The 15,328-nt window shown below is 41.8% G+C and overlaps 1 protein-coding gene across 1 annotated transcript in view; it reads left to right on the top strand.

Annotated features, from left to right (window-relative positions):
* Nucleotides 1–2,524: 2,524 nt before the first annotated feature.
* The window catches only part of PLD1 (phospholipase D1), a 281,147-nt gene continuing 268,343 nt past the window's right edge, over nt 2,525–15,328 (top strand). Inside the window, exon 1 of the mRNA XM_023737926.1 lies at nt 2,525–2,618. The gene's annotated coding sequence lies outside the window, so the exon portion shown is untranslated. The remainder of the gene's footprint in view (nt 2,619–15,328) is intronic.

The raw sequence follows: 15,328 nt of genomic DNA, 5'->3' as shown, positions 1-15,328 counted from the left end.
AAATGTTGATCTAGTATTTATGCCACCAGGGCTCCAGTATTTCTACTTTTAAGACTCTATCCTAAGAATTTGGCGATTGCCATAGTATTCAGTCCAGCATGATTTATAAACTTAAAAAAAGTCTGGAATACATCCTAATAGCCAACAATAGATGAATAGATAAATAAATGACTGAAATATTCCACAACCATTAGAAATTATATTTTAAAGAAAATTTAATGATAGATAAAAATGCTCATTATAAATATCCAGTGAAATAAACCAGATTCTAAAATATTTGTACAACTTGATGTTAATTTTGTAACAAAATTTATTTATACATAGAAAAAATTAAAAGAAAATATACCAAAATGTTAACAATGGTTATGTGTGTGTGGAGGGGGTTATAGGTGATTTTAATTAATTTTTTTTCCTATGGTTTCCAAAGTTTGCTTTTTGTTTGTTTTACAATGAGCATATATTACTTTTATACTCAGGGGGAAAAAAATTAGAGAGGATTTAGAATATCACTTGCCTGATAAAAATGTCAACTGCATATCCAGATGGTTATGTAACAGGATTTTTAAGTCATTTTTTCTTGACATCTCTGGAGATATGACAGATTTGGAAAAAGAAAAACAAATCTCTCAGGAAAATAATCACATACAGAATCATACTACTAAAATTTACCTTTGGCAGTTTATGCTTTAAGTTGGTCTCTAAACAACATGTGACATTTTCCTATGGTATTCCTTTAGCTTGGGAAGACAGAAATTAAGTTATTAGGAGGAGAGCAGCATTTAAATAAATTTATTTCTGCTTATAGTTGATAGAAAAGACCTATTGTTGTAGGTGCCAAATGTTTTAATGATGACACTTAGGAATTTGGGACGCAATTTTATAGCCTGCTGCTTCTCAACCAAAAGTGTTAGAATTTCTAAAGACAAGCTTGTAAGAATGCTGTTGCTTGTGTGCATGGTACTTCCTGTGTGCATGGTACTTATCAAATCATCTGTGACTAATAAAACTTGAGAAAGAAGAGTATTCAGACTTTCAGTAACATGCTTATCTTAAACTTGCCAAACTCTTTTTAGGCAGTACTCTGTTTGCTCAGAGGGCCATGCGATTAATTGTAAAAATCTGTCAGTATCATAGGATTCAAAAGACATCAATCATTTCTGTCAACAAGCAAAGAGTGACAGCTGTGCGACTCATCTATTATTAGGAAAAGATGTGCTCAAAAGAGAAAAATGTAGTCCAGGGAGGGTTGAGCAGCTATAGGTTACAGGAAAACTGAGTGCCAGACTATAATTTCACCCCTCCCCCTTCTTTGGGCTGGAATATTATATTTTTCATTTCACGTAGTTCCATGTGTGCAGTAAGACATATAACTCCGTCAGTCTTGGCTGTGTAATAGCTACTAAATGCTTTAAAGTGGCCATCGCTTATTAACAGTTTGGTGTATGTGGCGGAGATCGCATCTTTCGGTCTTGGCAGAGTGCAATATTGTGTAATGAGGCCGGCGCTGGCCTGTTTTCAAAAATATATTCCAAAAGTGCTGCTATGCAAGCCACATGGCAACTAGTTCTCTTTTACTAAAGACTTTTTTTTCCCTAAGTGGACGGAAAGATTGCTGTATTTGGACAGTTAATAGGTGGGATGGGAATTTTAATGTTTTAGTCCCAATTTCTTACTTATGCTATGATTTGAATTATATACAGTTTGGGCTGTAGAGACATCAAGTCACAAACTCTAGTCTCCTGGCTTTTAAGCTGGGTGACCTTAGGTTGGTTACTTCACTTTTCTGAGCCTCAGTTTCCTTATCTGTAAATTGGCAACTTACTCTAGGGAGTTGGAAGGTGCCTGGGTGATGCAAACGGTTTGTAATAGACTACTAACCTACTAACCCGGAAGACTGGTGGTTCCAACTCACAAAGCAGTACCACGAAGAAAGGCCTGGCTCTCCACGTCCGTAAAAGATTGTAGTTGTCACCAAGAAAACCCTATGGAGCTCAGTTCTACTCTGTAACACATGGGGTCGCCATGAGTCAGAAGGGACTAAACTGCAACTTTTTTTTTTAAAGGGAGTTGCAAGGTTTAGCAACTTTGTAAACAAACTTTGTAAGCAAACTTAGTAAGCAAATTACTTCTTAATTCCATCACCTCAGGCAAGTTATTTCATCTGTTTGAGCCGCTGTTTCTTTATTTGTAAAGCGGGGCCAGTCATGGCTACCAGATGCCATAAGCGAGGATTAGGTAATGTAGACAAAGCTCTGAGAACGGTGCCTGGGAACCTGGCAGCTCAAGAGTACCTGATAATAACACTGTCTGGGTTGATAGAGATGGGTTATAAAACTTTGGAGAAGACAGCAAAAGAGACCGGGACCAGGAGCGAGGCCCAGCCTCCGGAGCCCTCCTGCCTCGCCCGGGCCGCCGGCTTGCGCCGAGACGCACCCGGGACCCGGCACCGCCTCGCTCCACCCCTGCGAGGCCAGGGCAGATCCGGGCGGCGGCGCTGCCCCACGCTGGCCCTCCTTCTCGCTCTCCCTCCTCCCGCGCCTCTAGCTGTGCCAGTTGCGCCCGAGTCCCGAGAGTCCGTCTAGACCGCGCAGGTGCCCGCGGCCGCCCTTGCCCTGCAGGTAGGAGACCGCGCGGAGCTCCCGCAGGAGCCTGGTTTCAGCTGCCCTCTCCCTGCGCCCCTCCTCCCGCCCGCCCAGAGCAGCTGGGCGCTTCCCGCCCAACTTGGACTGGACCTTGGCAGCTAAGTCTGCGGCGGGCGCCAGCGCCGCTGCGGCCTGGCAGGCCAGCCTCCCTCGTGGCTCCGGGAGCCTCCTGTGCACGCCTTCGGGCCCAATTCCTGCAGAGTCAACACGGAAAACTTAGGCGCGCACTTTTGCCTGGGCAGGCGCTGCGTACAGCGCAGAGCCGCGCTGGGCTCAGGGCAGAGGCGGGGGCGTTCTCTGAAGCATGCAGTACCCCCTTCCCCTCCGCCGCCGTGGGGCCCCCAGTCCAGTGTGGCTGGTGTCCCCACGTCATCTTGCTCGCCCCTGGTTCTCCTCGGAGCGCGCTGACAGCAGCTCTGCGTGCGCTGTGGGATGACAGGGATGGCGGGCGCGATGGGACCAGCATCCCGGACCAACCAGGAAGTGCTGCGTCCCGAGGCTTAGAGCCCTCCAGAGGCGCTGTTCTAGGATTGTGACCACACAGCTGCTCGCCGCCGGGCCCCTGGGGTGGTGACGTCGAGGTGGGGCAGAGGTGTGGGAGCCAGGATCAGGCATGTGGTAAGGGGCTTGTCTCGCTCGGATTCAAAGTATTTGGGATATATGTCCCAGGATCCAGGAGCGCCGCCCTTCAAACCCTCGACAGGATTTTGTGACACCCTTCAGACCTGCCCTTGTAGAATCAGTCTAGAGCTACCACTGCGCCTATGTTTGATCTTTATTGTAATCTTGGATTATTGCTTTTTAAAACCTCCTTTGTGAAGCATTAAATGCAAGTAGATTCTCAAGGAGCATAGAGTTACTGCGTTTCATCATCCGTCATCTCTCTGGAATGGGGAATTCCTTTATCAGCCCAGGCCTGCCATTTCAGTTTTAATAACCGTTTGTGGGCCTTCCAGTGGCCCCTGCAGACTAGGTGCCCAGAGAGCTCTGTGGTGAGTTTAGTGTGGTTACTTACTGGGTGGAGTAATGAAAACTTAAACGAATGAAAGAATCTACAGTTGGAACTGTTAACAGATGCCGCCTTTACGCACGAGTGTTTGAATAAGAATCTACTTGTGTTAAATGCTTTGTAACATATGTACAAGTGAGTTTGTACTCAGCTTTTCAGTGTTGTTTTAGTTTACTGTATGGCCTCCCAGATTGTCTCCTCAAGATCTAGTACCATTCTCAATCCACGTCCATGTGATAACTAAGGTTTTGGGGAAAAATATGTCTTTACCGCGTTGTTTAGAATATCTATGTGGAGCAGTGGTTAAGAACTGCGGCTGCGCACCAAAAGGTCGGCGGTTTGAATCCACCAGCCGCTCCTTGGAAACCCTGTGGGGGCAGTTCTACTCTGTCCTGTGGGGTCCCTATGAGTTGGAATCCACTCGATGGCAACGGGTTTATGATGATAAGTACTGTATAATGCTCATTTTTTTAGACTTATTGATTCACTTATAACTAGGTAGTGGGGAACTCTGCTCTTTGAAAGGTTGATTATTTAGTGTATGTTTCTTAATTAAAAATCATTGTTATAAAGTCCGTTCATCTTTAACTCTTACCTGGTTCTAATGATAGCCTTTTATTGATCATGATTTTGTTGCAGGCTTTAGTTTCCTGGCTAAGCAAGGTATGAGTTCCTTCTTAGAACTTTAGAGAAATGCCTTTTTAAAGAGGAAAGTGTTTAGTAAATCTTCTCTTCATCAAGAAAGGTCTAATAAATTACTATTTAAAGTTGTATGTAAGGGCATTGTAAAGTTTAGCTATCAAGGTGGAGGAACAGGTAAGGGAGTTAGCGTGGTTGGATGCACCCCCACCCCCCAATATCTAACAGAAAAATAACGTCGCTTTGTCTTCTTCTCCTTCAGCAGTTTAGTAGCACCTCTCTAAATTAAGCTTGAGCTTAGCTTTGATACCTTTTAATAACTAAATGTTTTGATCAAGCTAGCTCCTGGGCATAGCAATTTCCTGTCCACTCCAGGTGTTTATCGAAGATGGACAATGTAGGACCAAGCACATGAGATACGGCTCTTTAAGCTTGCAGTGAGACCAAGTCACTGTGTTCGTAAGAGAAGCAGCCCAGTAAGGCCTGGTTTTAAGTTGACAATCCACTAAGTCTTAACACACAAAATAAAATGATGTGTTCTCCCGCTGGGGTGTGGTTAAATGTTGCAGAGTTAAAACAGGAACTCATGACCTGGATTTCCCATAAACCTGTGACATTTCTGATTAGAAAGGGAATCAAACAAATTGCATCTTATGCTGCAGTGGAAATGCATTTCGATTGGCAGTTTCCCTAACTTCACAGTGCAATGTAAAATCTGGATCCCAGATGTTTGTAGTGCTGGGTTATTAAACAACAGTGTACGTTATGTAAGTGTTTCATACCATCATAGACTTTTTTTTTTCTTTCTGTTGTAAAACTTCCTTAATTTTTAAGTTTACTGAATAAACACTTCAGTGACAAAATGATTTACTTATTTAACACACACTTATATGGTGCTTACTCATAATTCGAACACTATTCTAACAGTTCTGTTTGACAAACAGGAATACATCTAATCCTCAAAACAACCCTGTCAAGTAGGTAATCTTATTATGCCCATTTTACAGATGAGGCCATTTGAGGCACAACAAGATCATACAATTAGCAAATGGCAGAGTTGGTGTTCCATCCCAGGCATCCTGAACCCAGAGTTCTGGTCCTGCTAGCTCTCTGGGAAAGCATTACCTGCGATTGCATCCCCTCACAAATCAGCTGCTTTCAGGGCTCTGTATTCTCATCTTGTCCTTGCCCTCGGGCATAAATAATTTGACACAATTGCAAATCATAGTGCAACTCAGACAATCAGTTCAACTCCTTCATATTTCAGAAGAGGAAACTAAGGTCAAGGTTATGTCCAGAGGTGGGAGTGCAGGGGCAGGGTCCTGAGACCCTCTTTTGGACCAGGCCTTAACTCTTGATTGTGGGGAGAGTAGGTCTGGGATCACATGAAGGCCTGGGGCAGCCAAGGTATGTGTTTGGGAGGGAAGAGGCTACTTGCCAATTAAGAGGGAAGAGTTTCAGCATTCTAGTTGTTATAGCCACAACCAGAGCTAATTGGTTAAATAAGGGTCCGGGTTATGTCGTTGGCTGACAGTGGAGTAGGCTGTGGCCAACTCTGGGCCACACGAGGCCTCACTGATGAGGGCTCCAGAATTCCAGATTCCTTCCCCAGTTGCTGCTAACGCCTGTGACCCTGGGCTCCCCTCTGAACAAGGGGAATATTTTATTCTGCACTAAATCATTTTTTGAGCTTTTTGGATGTAGAGCTGGGAACCTTTTGAAAACTTCTGACGCACAAAAGAAAATCAGCCAAGAGCAACATGGAAATAAAAATAACTTCGTTTAGGCGGTTCTTTTGTTGAAAGAGACTTACGTATTTTATATTAAGAACAGGAAAATAAAAGTTCAGTATTCAACTGTGATTTTATTTTTTCCAAAGTAGGTTCTTACAAGTAGTATGTTTGGATGAGGGGCAATAAGGAATAAACATGGGGAAAAGGGAAGTGGTGGAAAGGGAGGGAAGAAACAGCGAGGAGACAGCGGAAGAGGGGAGCGCAGAAGTAGAAGACAGGGTGCTACAGCATTTGCCAGTTCTTTATAAAACAACTTGAGTTTCAGTGTGTTACCTCTTAACAATGCCTTTTGAAATGTCAAAAGTGTTTGAAAATTATCTTTCATTTATCTTGACGTGATCTTAATGTTGCCTAAACTGTTGCTTATCGCTAAAGTTTGGAGACAGCAAGATACAAGGGAACGATTAGCACCTGCCTGAGGTCTCCAAAATAGTCTGTTGTTGCTTATACTGCTTTTGTAAGGATGGGTTTTATATACAGTGTATCACTAGAATCACTGGATTTGTAGTTGTGTTGTTTACTTGTCTGTCTTCCCTGCAAAAGGGTAAGGTCCTGGAGGTCACAGACTGTGCCTTTGTCATTTTTGTGTCTACAGTGTTCATTGTACTCAATACTTGTGAGCTGAATGAAAGGGTGCATTGACTGGTTGAAGGGAGATGGTGTAATTCATTTTATTTGAAATATATAGATATTTTCAGAAAAGAAAAATTTTCATTGTTCATGTTTTACTTATTTATTTGTTCTACTGTGCCAACAAATTCTTAAATTTGTAGATGTGGTGTGGACAGTCTGTGGCATTTTGGATTAGCAGTTCTACTCATTTCACTGGGCTTTTTCTGGAGTGTTTTCTACCCAAGTTCTGAGGTGAGGCGAGGGTGTGAGGTCCGTGGCTTGGAGCAGTGAAACGAGTCCAGATATATGGTGCAGTGGTGTGTGAAGATGCGGAATCAAAAGTGAGAAATTTGATAAAAAGTGCTATGAGTAGAAAAAAAATAAATTGGAGATAAAGCTTTAGATAGTTTAAATCTCAGCACTCTTCTCACTTTGGAATAGAAATCTGAAAGCTAGGGTAAGGGTACAGGATATGAGGATGAAAGTATATTTTTGGTACTAACACAACTGTGATGTCAAAAAGATTTTAAAAAAGGAGGAGGGTTGGAGGAGGAATCCAGCCAGTATCCTATTATCCTAAGGGGGAAAAAACACCTGTTAGGATATTATAGCTGGTGAATATTTCAAAGCTAGGAACATGGAGCAAAGACTCTAACCCTGACACTCATCCTAACCCCCACCTGCTACTGTCTTTTCTGGAAATGCAAGGTTATGCCTGTGCAAACTAGGTCTGTGAGGTTTGTAAGGCTCAGGGGGGCCTCACAGAGCCCTCACTGGGAGATGTAGTACTAAGGACCTGGGCCAGCAACCAGAGAGCTTGGGTTCAGATCCTGAGGGCTCTAGCATGATGTGGCCTAAGACAAGTTAACTTAAAGATCCTACTGTGCCTCAGTCTCCCCATCTGTAAATTGGGCTTAAAACTAATACCTGTTGCACAGGGTTGTTGGGAAGACTGAAGGAAGTAATGCCTGGAACATAGAAAAGACACAGTAAATATTAGGGTTCATCCCCAACCGCCCCCCTGTCTCAAATTCAGCAGGAGCTACATCCATAGATAACCAAGTAAACTGGAATTAGTACTAGAATGGACTTTAAGGTAAGGCCCTGTGGAAATATGAAGGAAGGAGAGATTCATTTTGCCTAGGAGAAATTCTTGGGTAAGAATGGGGTTCCATGAGACCCCAGTGGTGAGAAGCAGTAGGAAGACTGCTGGCAACAAAGCTGGTGACAACCAGAGAGGGTGAACCGTATGCCTTTGGTGATTATACTTAGGATATGTTTTGACATTAGTCACAGAATTAGATTTTTTTTTTTTATTCACTATGTTTGCAGCCTAGCATTTAATAGGAGAAACATAATTCACTTCTCTTTACCAATGGGTGTATGCATAGAGGTGTATTTTAAAAATGTATTTAGAATTAAGAAGCAATAGGGTGTACTCTCAATATAAGAATGAACTAGTGCATCTAAGTTGGAAAACATGCCTCCCATTGCCTTCATTAGCTTCACATGAACAAGAGGAAGACATTACTGGCACTATCAGCTTTATTAGGGTGTGGGTAATACATACCTGGGGGCAGTGGTCGACCCAGGTTTCATTCCTGGCCACTACACCTCTAGAAAGAAAGGTCTGGCAATCTACTTCTGAAAATCAGCCAATGGAAACCATATGAATCACAACGAGATCATTGTGCATGGGGTTGTCATGCATCGGTGACTGACTCCGTGGCAGCAAACAACAACAATACATATTGATGTGAATCATGGATAGAAGTGTAGACTGTTCGTCAATAATCTAGACTAGCTCTTTTCAAAATCTTTTAAAAAATTTTGTGGTTACTGTTCCCCGTCCCTGCCCTCAAGAGCCCTTTTTCTGAGTGAACTCTTCTGTGAAATCCCAGTCTGTGAGCCACCTTATAGTCAGAGGTGTTCAACAATTCCTGGATGGGGACAGTGAGCCAGCTCATTGGCTCCCATCTCTCCCCTCATCCCCACTTTCTGGCGGCTGCCGCCCATCAGCTGCTGGAAACTTAGGGCTCCTAGGAGCAGATGTAAAGATGCTACTGTACCCTCATTACACAGAAAAGAGGACTAAGACCCAGAAAGGAGAAAGAAAAGAGGTAACAAACTTTTTTTTAAAGCTTTTTGCCATTGTTATGCTGGAACTGACTCATACTGAGAGCTGATTTTTAAATTTGCAGGAATTTTGTGAGCCAGTTGTTAAATATGGACACTATTAAAAAGCAAATTATCTAATGTTTAGATTCTAAACTTGCATTAAATAAATTATATTGAAAATGAAGGTAATAAATATCAAAACCATCACTTCTCACTTACTATTATCTATGCTCTTGAGATTATTTGCATCTTTTGTATCTTAGTGGTGGACATACTATACCTACTGCGCATGTCTTCCAATGGCTCATTCGATGACATTATGCTCGTAGTTTGAAATTAGTCATGATGGAAATATTTACACCATGGAAATTGGTCTAGCACAGTTAGGGTTTCTCCCCCACTCCCAGCCAGTGAAACATTTGCCAGCATACCACTGGCCATTGCCCATGTGGGTTATCAGAGCTTCTCCACTCCCCCATCTTTCTCTTTGCAATCAATGAGATTTGCCCAGTTCTTTTTCTTCAGCTGTCGTAGTGGTTCTGAATTTGAGGGTGTGGTTGAACAAAAGGAATATACCTAGTTACGCAATGTTCTCATCTTTCACTTCCTATTAGCTGACGCAGTTATAATTTGTGCCAGATGTTTTAGCTCTCAATTGCATTTAACTTAACCCTTGATTCTACTCTTTTGTGGAGACAGGGTTCTTCTAATATTTCCCCCTCCCCAGGAAGTGCCCCCCACCCCACCCCAATCACAGTAGTTCTATGGTCTACAGAATTCTACAGAATCAACTGAGAACTTAATAAAATTCCCAGGTTCTACTAAATTTAGGTTCCTGGGGAGTGGGACACAAAATAGTATTTTTTTTAAGTTTCCTGGTAATCCCCTCCCGTGGGCTCACTACCCAGTCCTGGTACCTTGTATGCTCTGCTCAGCGTCACTCAGCCGGGCTGTTGGGCCCTGGTCACATTGCATGGGAACCTTGATTTTTATGTTCGGCTTCATATTCTGATCGTGTGAGATCTTGTAATCCAGAGGCTGGCTCTTTGCCTCATCAACCTATCTCTCATGCCAGCACCTAGATTCCTACCCAAGGAGACAGCTCTGTATGGTGAAGGGAGATAGTGAGTGTGCTGGGTTTGATTTCTACTTGAGCCTCTGTGCAACCTTGGTACGTGTGGGTTTTCACCTTTCTGAGCTACAGTTGCCCATCTCTGGTGACTGTCAGGAGCATCCTGTGTTCATTACAGTCATTCATTGCTATTACTGCAATTTGGAACAAGGGCTGCTCTCACCTAATGGGAATTAAAATGAGTAGCTTCCTATGTGAATGTCACCTTTCATTTTTAGAGAGCTTACAAGGACTTGATTCAGTTGCACCTGTTTGTCCTATAGGTGAATAATCTATGATAGAATGGATTAATTAAACATGAAAGTAATATAAAATAAATGTGGTTGATTTGGGGAAACTCCTGTTTCCCCCTTTTTTTTGGTTCTACCAGGGATGTTTTTGGCAGGTGTGTGTGTGCGTGTGTGTTTGTGTGTGTATGCATGCATCATTCTCTAAGACATCACTAGGCTAGAAATGCATGATGGAGGAGACATTTGTCCTGTCTGATCTCACCAGAGTCCCTGGGTGATGCAAACAGTTAAGGTGCTTGGTGCTAACTGAAAGGTTGGAAGTTCAAGTCCTCCCAGAGGCACATTGGAAGAAAGCCTTGGTGATCTACTTAGGAAGAATCAGCCATTGAAAACCCTATGGAGCACAGTCCTACCCTGACACACGTGGAGCTGCCATGAATTAGAGTTTACTCAATGGCAACCAGTGGTGGTGGTGGATCTCACCAGAAGACATGGGATAGGTTTGATTGATGGTGAAGTGATTTGTGCAGATCTGTTCCCAGGAAGGTTAGTAAGGTTGGCAGTGAAGCCTTTATCTTGTATTTGCAGCAGTCCCTGCTTATGCTGGAGAATTTATCAAGGCCAGAGTCTTTTAGTGTCAACAGAGTGTTCAGCATGTGCTAGTGAGTCTAAGAGGTGGGCCCGCCCACATAGAGCTTATGACCTAATGCAGTGATCCCAGTCTAGATGGTGATTCACTGATCCCAGTGAAGGCAGGACTGAGTGTGCAGCAGATTCCTCCCAGGCCACCTGAGATGGGCTGGTCGTTTATAATGATAAAATGCTTTGGTTTTCCTTGATAGAGATTTTCAAATTGTTCTGTGTGTGTTTCAGAGACAGCATGGGATTAGGGGTGGGGTTGGGGGACTGGGGCTAGAGATGTAGAAATCAGGGTTCTAGAGTTTCTCTAAACTCCACGTTCAACCAGAGCATTTCATTAGAAAACATAGTTTATTCTATTGGGCTTTTTAAAAACAACTTTTCTGTTTTAGATTTACAGAAAAGTTGAGAAGACAGCACAGAGTTCCCATGTTTCCCATGCCCAGTTTCCCCTATTATAAACGTCACACCTTAGTATGGTACGTTGGTTACAATGAATGAACCATATCGATACATTGATGTATTATTACTAAAGACCGTACTATATCTGGAGCCCTGGTGGCGCAGTGCTTAAGAGCTTGGCTGCTAACCAAAAGGTCTACAGTTTGAATCTACCAGCTGCTCCTGGGAAATCTTATGAGGCAGTTTTCCTTTGTCCTGTAGGGTCGCTATGAGTTGGAATCAACTTGACGGCCGCAGGTTTGTCGTTTTCCTGTGCCAAGATCCAATCCAGGATACCACATTACGTTGAGTTGTCATGTCTCCTTAAGCTCCTCTTGGCTGTGATAGTTCCTCAGACTTTCCTTTTTTTTGATCACCTTGACAGTTTTAAGGAGTACTAGTCAGGTATTTTGTACCTCTCATGTCCCTCATGGTTAGACTGGAAGGAAAACCACAGAGGTAAAGTGTTATTCTCATTACGAGATATCAAGGGTACATACTGTTAACATAACTCATTCAATGTTGATGTTGACCTTGATCACCTGGCTGAGGTGGTGTTTGTCAGGTTTCTCCGCTGTGAAGTTACTCCTTTTTTCCTGTTTTCAATAGTGTACTCTTCAGGAGGACATCACTATGCGTAGCCAGCGCTTACAGGGTGGAGAGTGATGCTCCACCTCCTTGAGAGTAAAAGAGAGAATTCAAATATTTGGAATTCTTCTGCACGGGAAATTTGTTTGTTATCTTCCATTTATTCAATCATTTATTTATATCAATATGGACTCATGGATATTTATTTTATGCTTTGGGTTATTATCTAGTACTGCATTTTTATTTATATTTGGCTTTTTAAAGATTTTATTTGAACAAAAGATTCTGCTATTCAAAAATGCTAGAGAACTATATTTTTTAAAAAAAAAATTTCCCTCCTTTTTTCCCTTTCTACTTTAAATATACTTTCTCTCTTTCTTTCTCGATTCTTTGGGGCCAATAAGTAAATTACCATTTAGGATTTAATTATGCTTTCCTTTTTCTTTATAGAACCCTGGTGGCACAGTGGTTAAGTGCTCTGCTGCTAACTGAAAGGTCAGGGCTCAAACCCACCAACTGATCCACAGGAGAAAAATGTGGCAATCTGCTTCCGTGAAGATTTACAGCTTTGGAAACCATATGGGGCAGTTCTACCCTGTCCTATAGGGTCACTATGGGTTGGAATCTACTCCGCAGCAATGGGTTTTTCTTTATTTTTTTCGTAGAGGTCAAGTTGAAAATGTAAATATTTAAATTGTTTTTTTTGGAGTGGTAGAGATCAAAAGGCATCCCCCCCACTGCCATTGCATACTGAGTTTGCACTCAGCACTTTAAATTATTGCTGAGTTCGCCTATAAGGAGATTTATAGTCGGCTGTCTTCCCAAAACTGCTCAGGAAGTTTAATAACATACAGAGATTTGAGAATAAATTTTGGCCTTTTCCCGCCTAGATTTTCCTTTAAAGAAGGAACGTTGAAAATGCTACTCTTTCTATGCATTCTTACTGCTGCAAGAATGGCATACTTGTTACATGAACTTGGGGAAGCCAGTCTTCCATGCTTTCTGTTTTCTAAAATGAACCTTCTCTGTGGAATTTTTTCCTCTACTAGGGAGTACAATAAATAAGGCCTATATAAGTTTATATCTGACCTCTTTCTAAAGCATCTAAAAGTATAACATATAATAGCTTCTAACATGCTTATTGGCCTGGCTTAAAATGGCGGGGGCGGGGGCGGTGAGGGGGAATCCAAACAAATTTTATTCCTTTTACTTTTCTTAAAGTTATACATTTTCTTTAGAATTTTGATAATTAATTTTGTTCTAGGGTCCAGTGCTTTCTAAATGTTCTTGTTTCTATATCAGTTCACAAACACAGAAACACTTCAGAAAGTCATTTCAGTCACAGACAAGTTCCTCTTTGTTTTTTTTCAAAGTTGTGGGCAGACAATTATACTTACAGACCAGATGACCTGGCCGAGTGGGCCAGAAAGAGACCCATGAGTCAGGTGTTGGTTGGTGGCTTAGTGTAGGGTGGGTTACCCATGCAGCCTACTGCTAATGGCAGTTGAGGACTCAGTGCTCCTGTGAGGAGCATGAGGCCCTTTCCAGCATGGCTGAACCCATAAGTGGCTTTCCTAGCTTGGGGTTCAGGACACTGGCCTATACCACAACCTGGGCAAGGTCTCTGAAAGAAGACCTGAGGCCACAGGTCAACTCCCGTGCCACAGCTGGGCCTTGAGACCTGGACAGCCGGGCCTGGAGAGTTTACCATTGCAATCAAATAAAGGATAACTGTTAATTTGGAACATGTTGAGAAGTCATTATTGTACTGCATGGTAATTAAGCACAAATTAAGCATAAAGGATAATCACTTCACATAATTGACTCTAATAAGAATTATTTTAACACAGCCAAAGCAAAAATTTAATTCTCATTCTTTCTCTCTCTTTCTCATCTCAAATCAGGATTAGGATTTAATTATACCCATGTTGACACTGTCTCCTTATTTCATCCAGAATATATTTATCAATTTATTTGTTCATTCATTAAATTATAGGCTCTTAATCTGATGACTTCTATACAATAAGGTTGTCATTACGTCCTGATTTCCTAGATTCAGGAACTGAGGAAAGCTGTGAAATTCACCTGTAATTTAAAATGACTATATGTTCAATGAGCAGGGATAACCAGAAAAGATGTACATAGTTCATTTCTCTTTTTTGTCATGGTGCACAAACCAAGCTGCGTCTAGGGCAGGGAGGGAGAGCATTGCTTCAGGTAAGGCCAGGGCTTCATTTGACCTTGTGGTGGTTCTCAGCCCCACAGCCCCACAGCCCCACAGCCCCACAGCCCCACAGCCCCACAGCCCCAGAACTGATATGGAGCAAAGGAGGTATCACAGTCCCAGGGCAGAGAGGGTGAAGACACCTCAGCTGGGAGTAGACCCCTGGGCTCATCAGCTACCCCAGTCCCTCAAAGGGTAGGCCAGGAGGATATTGTCTCCCAAGACAGAGGCATGATTTTCTTCCAGGTGTAAACTCATTACTTAATGCTGCAAAAATGAGTTTAGGATTACTTTAGTAGAGGATGTTTAAGTGATTGAAATTCATGAAACACACCCTCATCATTAACTTTATATTGTATCCCACAGCATTTTAATCAGTCTATTTTGATCTTGACCAACCCACTTTCCTGCCATTGCTGATTATGAAACAATGGAGCAATCTTAAGTATGGGTTAGTGTTACTTGGATTGAATGGCCTAAGAATGTTTTCCTTCCTTTTAAAGTTTCTTTAAGTTTCACATTTTAAGGGTCAGCAATACTTACATTTATATATCATTTTACAAATGAGTCATGGAAAAAGTGTTTGAAAATTATTCTCACATGACAGCCATTGTGAACTTACAAGGAATAAGGAGCCTCTAAAAAATTCTAAAGAATTTTTGAGGTAATAACAATAAAGAATAAAAATAAGAAAAAATAAACTCTTAAAGAATTTAGTCAACTTCAGTCAGTTTTAAGTAGGAAGTCCAAAATAAATGAGAAATTTAAAAATTTTATTCACATTAATACATGCCAGATTGTTCACATTATTAAGATTTTTGCATATATTTTGGTTGAAGTCTGCTCACTTAAAAATATATATATTTAAAAGAAAGATATCCACATTATGATATGTTTGTTTTTTAAATTGTGCTTTAGGTGAGTTTACAGAGCAAATTAGTTTCTCATTAAACAATTAATACAAATATTGTTTCATGTCATTGGTTGCCACCCCCAAGACGTGTCAACACTCTCCCTTTCTCCACCATGGGCTCTCTGTTTCCATTCATTCAGCTTTCCTGTCCCTTTCTGCCTTCCCGTCCTTGCCCCTGGGCTGGTGTGCCCATTTAATCTCATATACATGGTTGAACTGTGTGTGTTACTGTTTGTTTTATAGGCCTGTCTAATCTTTGTTTTTTTTTTTCTTTTTGTTGTACTTTAGATGAAGGTTTACAGAACAAATAGTTTCTCATTAAACAGTCAGTACACATATTGTTTTATG

This window comes from Trichechus manatus, unplaced genomic scaffold (genome assembly GCF_000243295.1).
Source record: "Trichechus manatus latirostris isolate Lorelei unplaced genomic scaffold, TriManLat1.0 scaffold00110, whole genome shotgun sequence".
NCBI classification, from domain to species: domain Eukaryota; kingdom Metazoa; phylum Chordata; class Mammalia; order Sirenia; family Trichechidae; genus Trichechus; species Trichechus manatus.
This window is presented reverse-complemented; position numbering and strand designations above follow the sequence as displayed.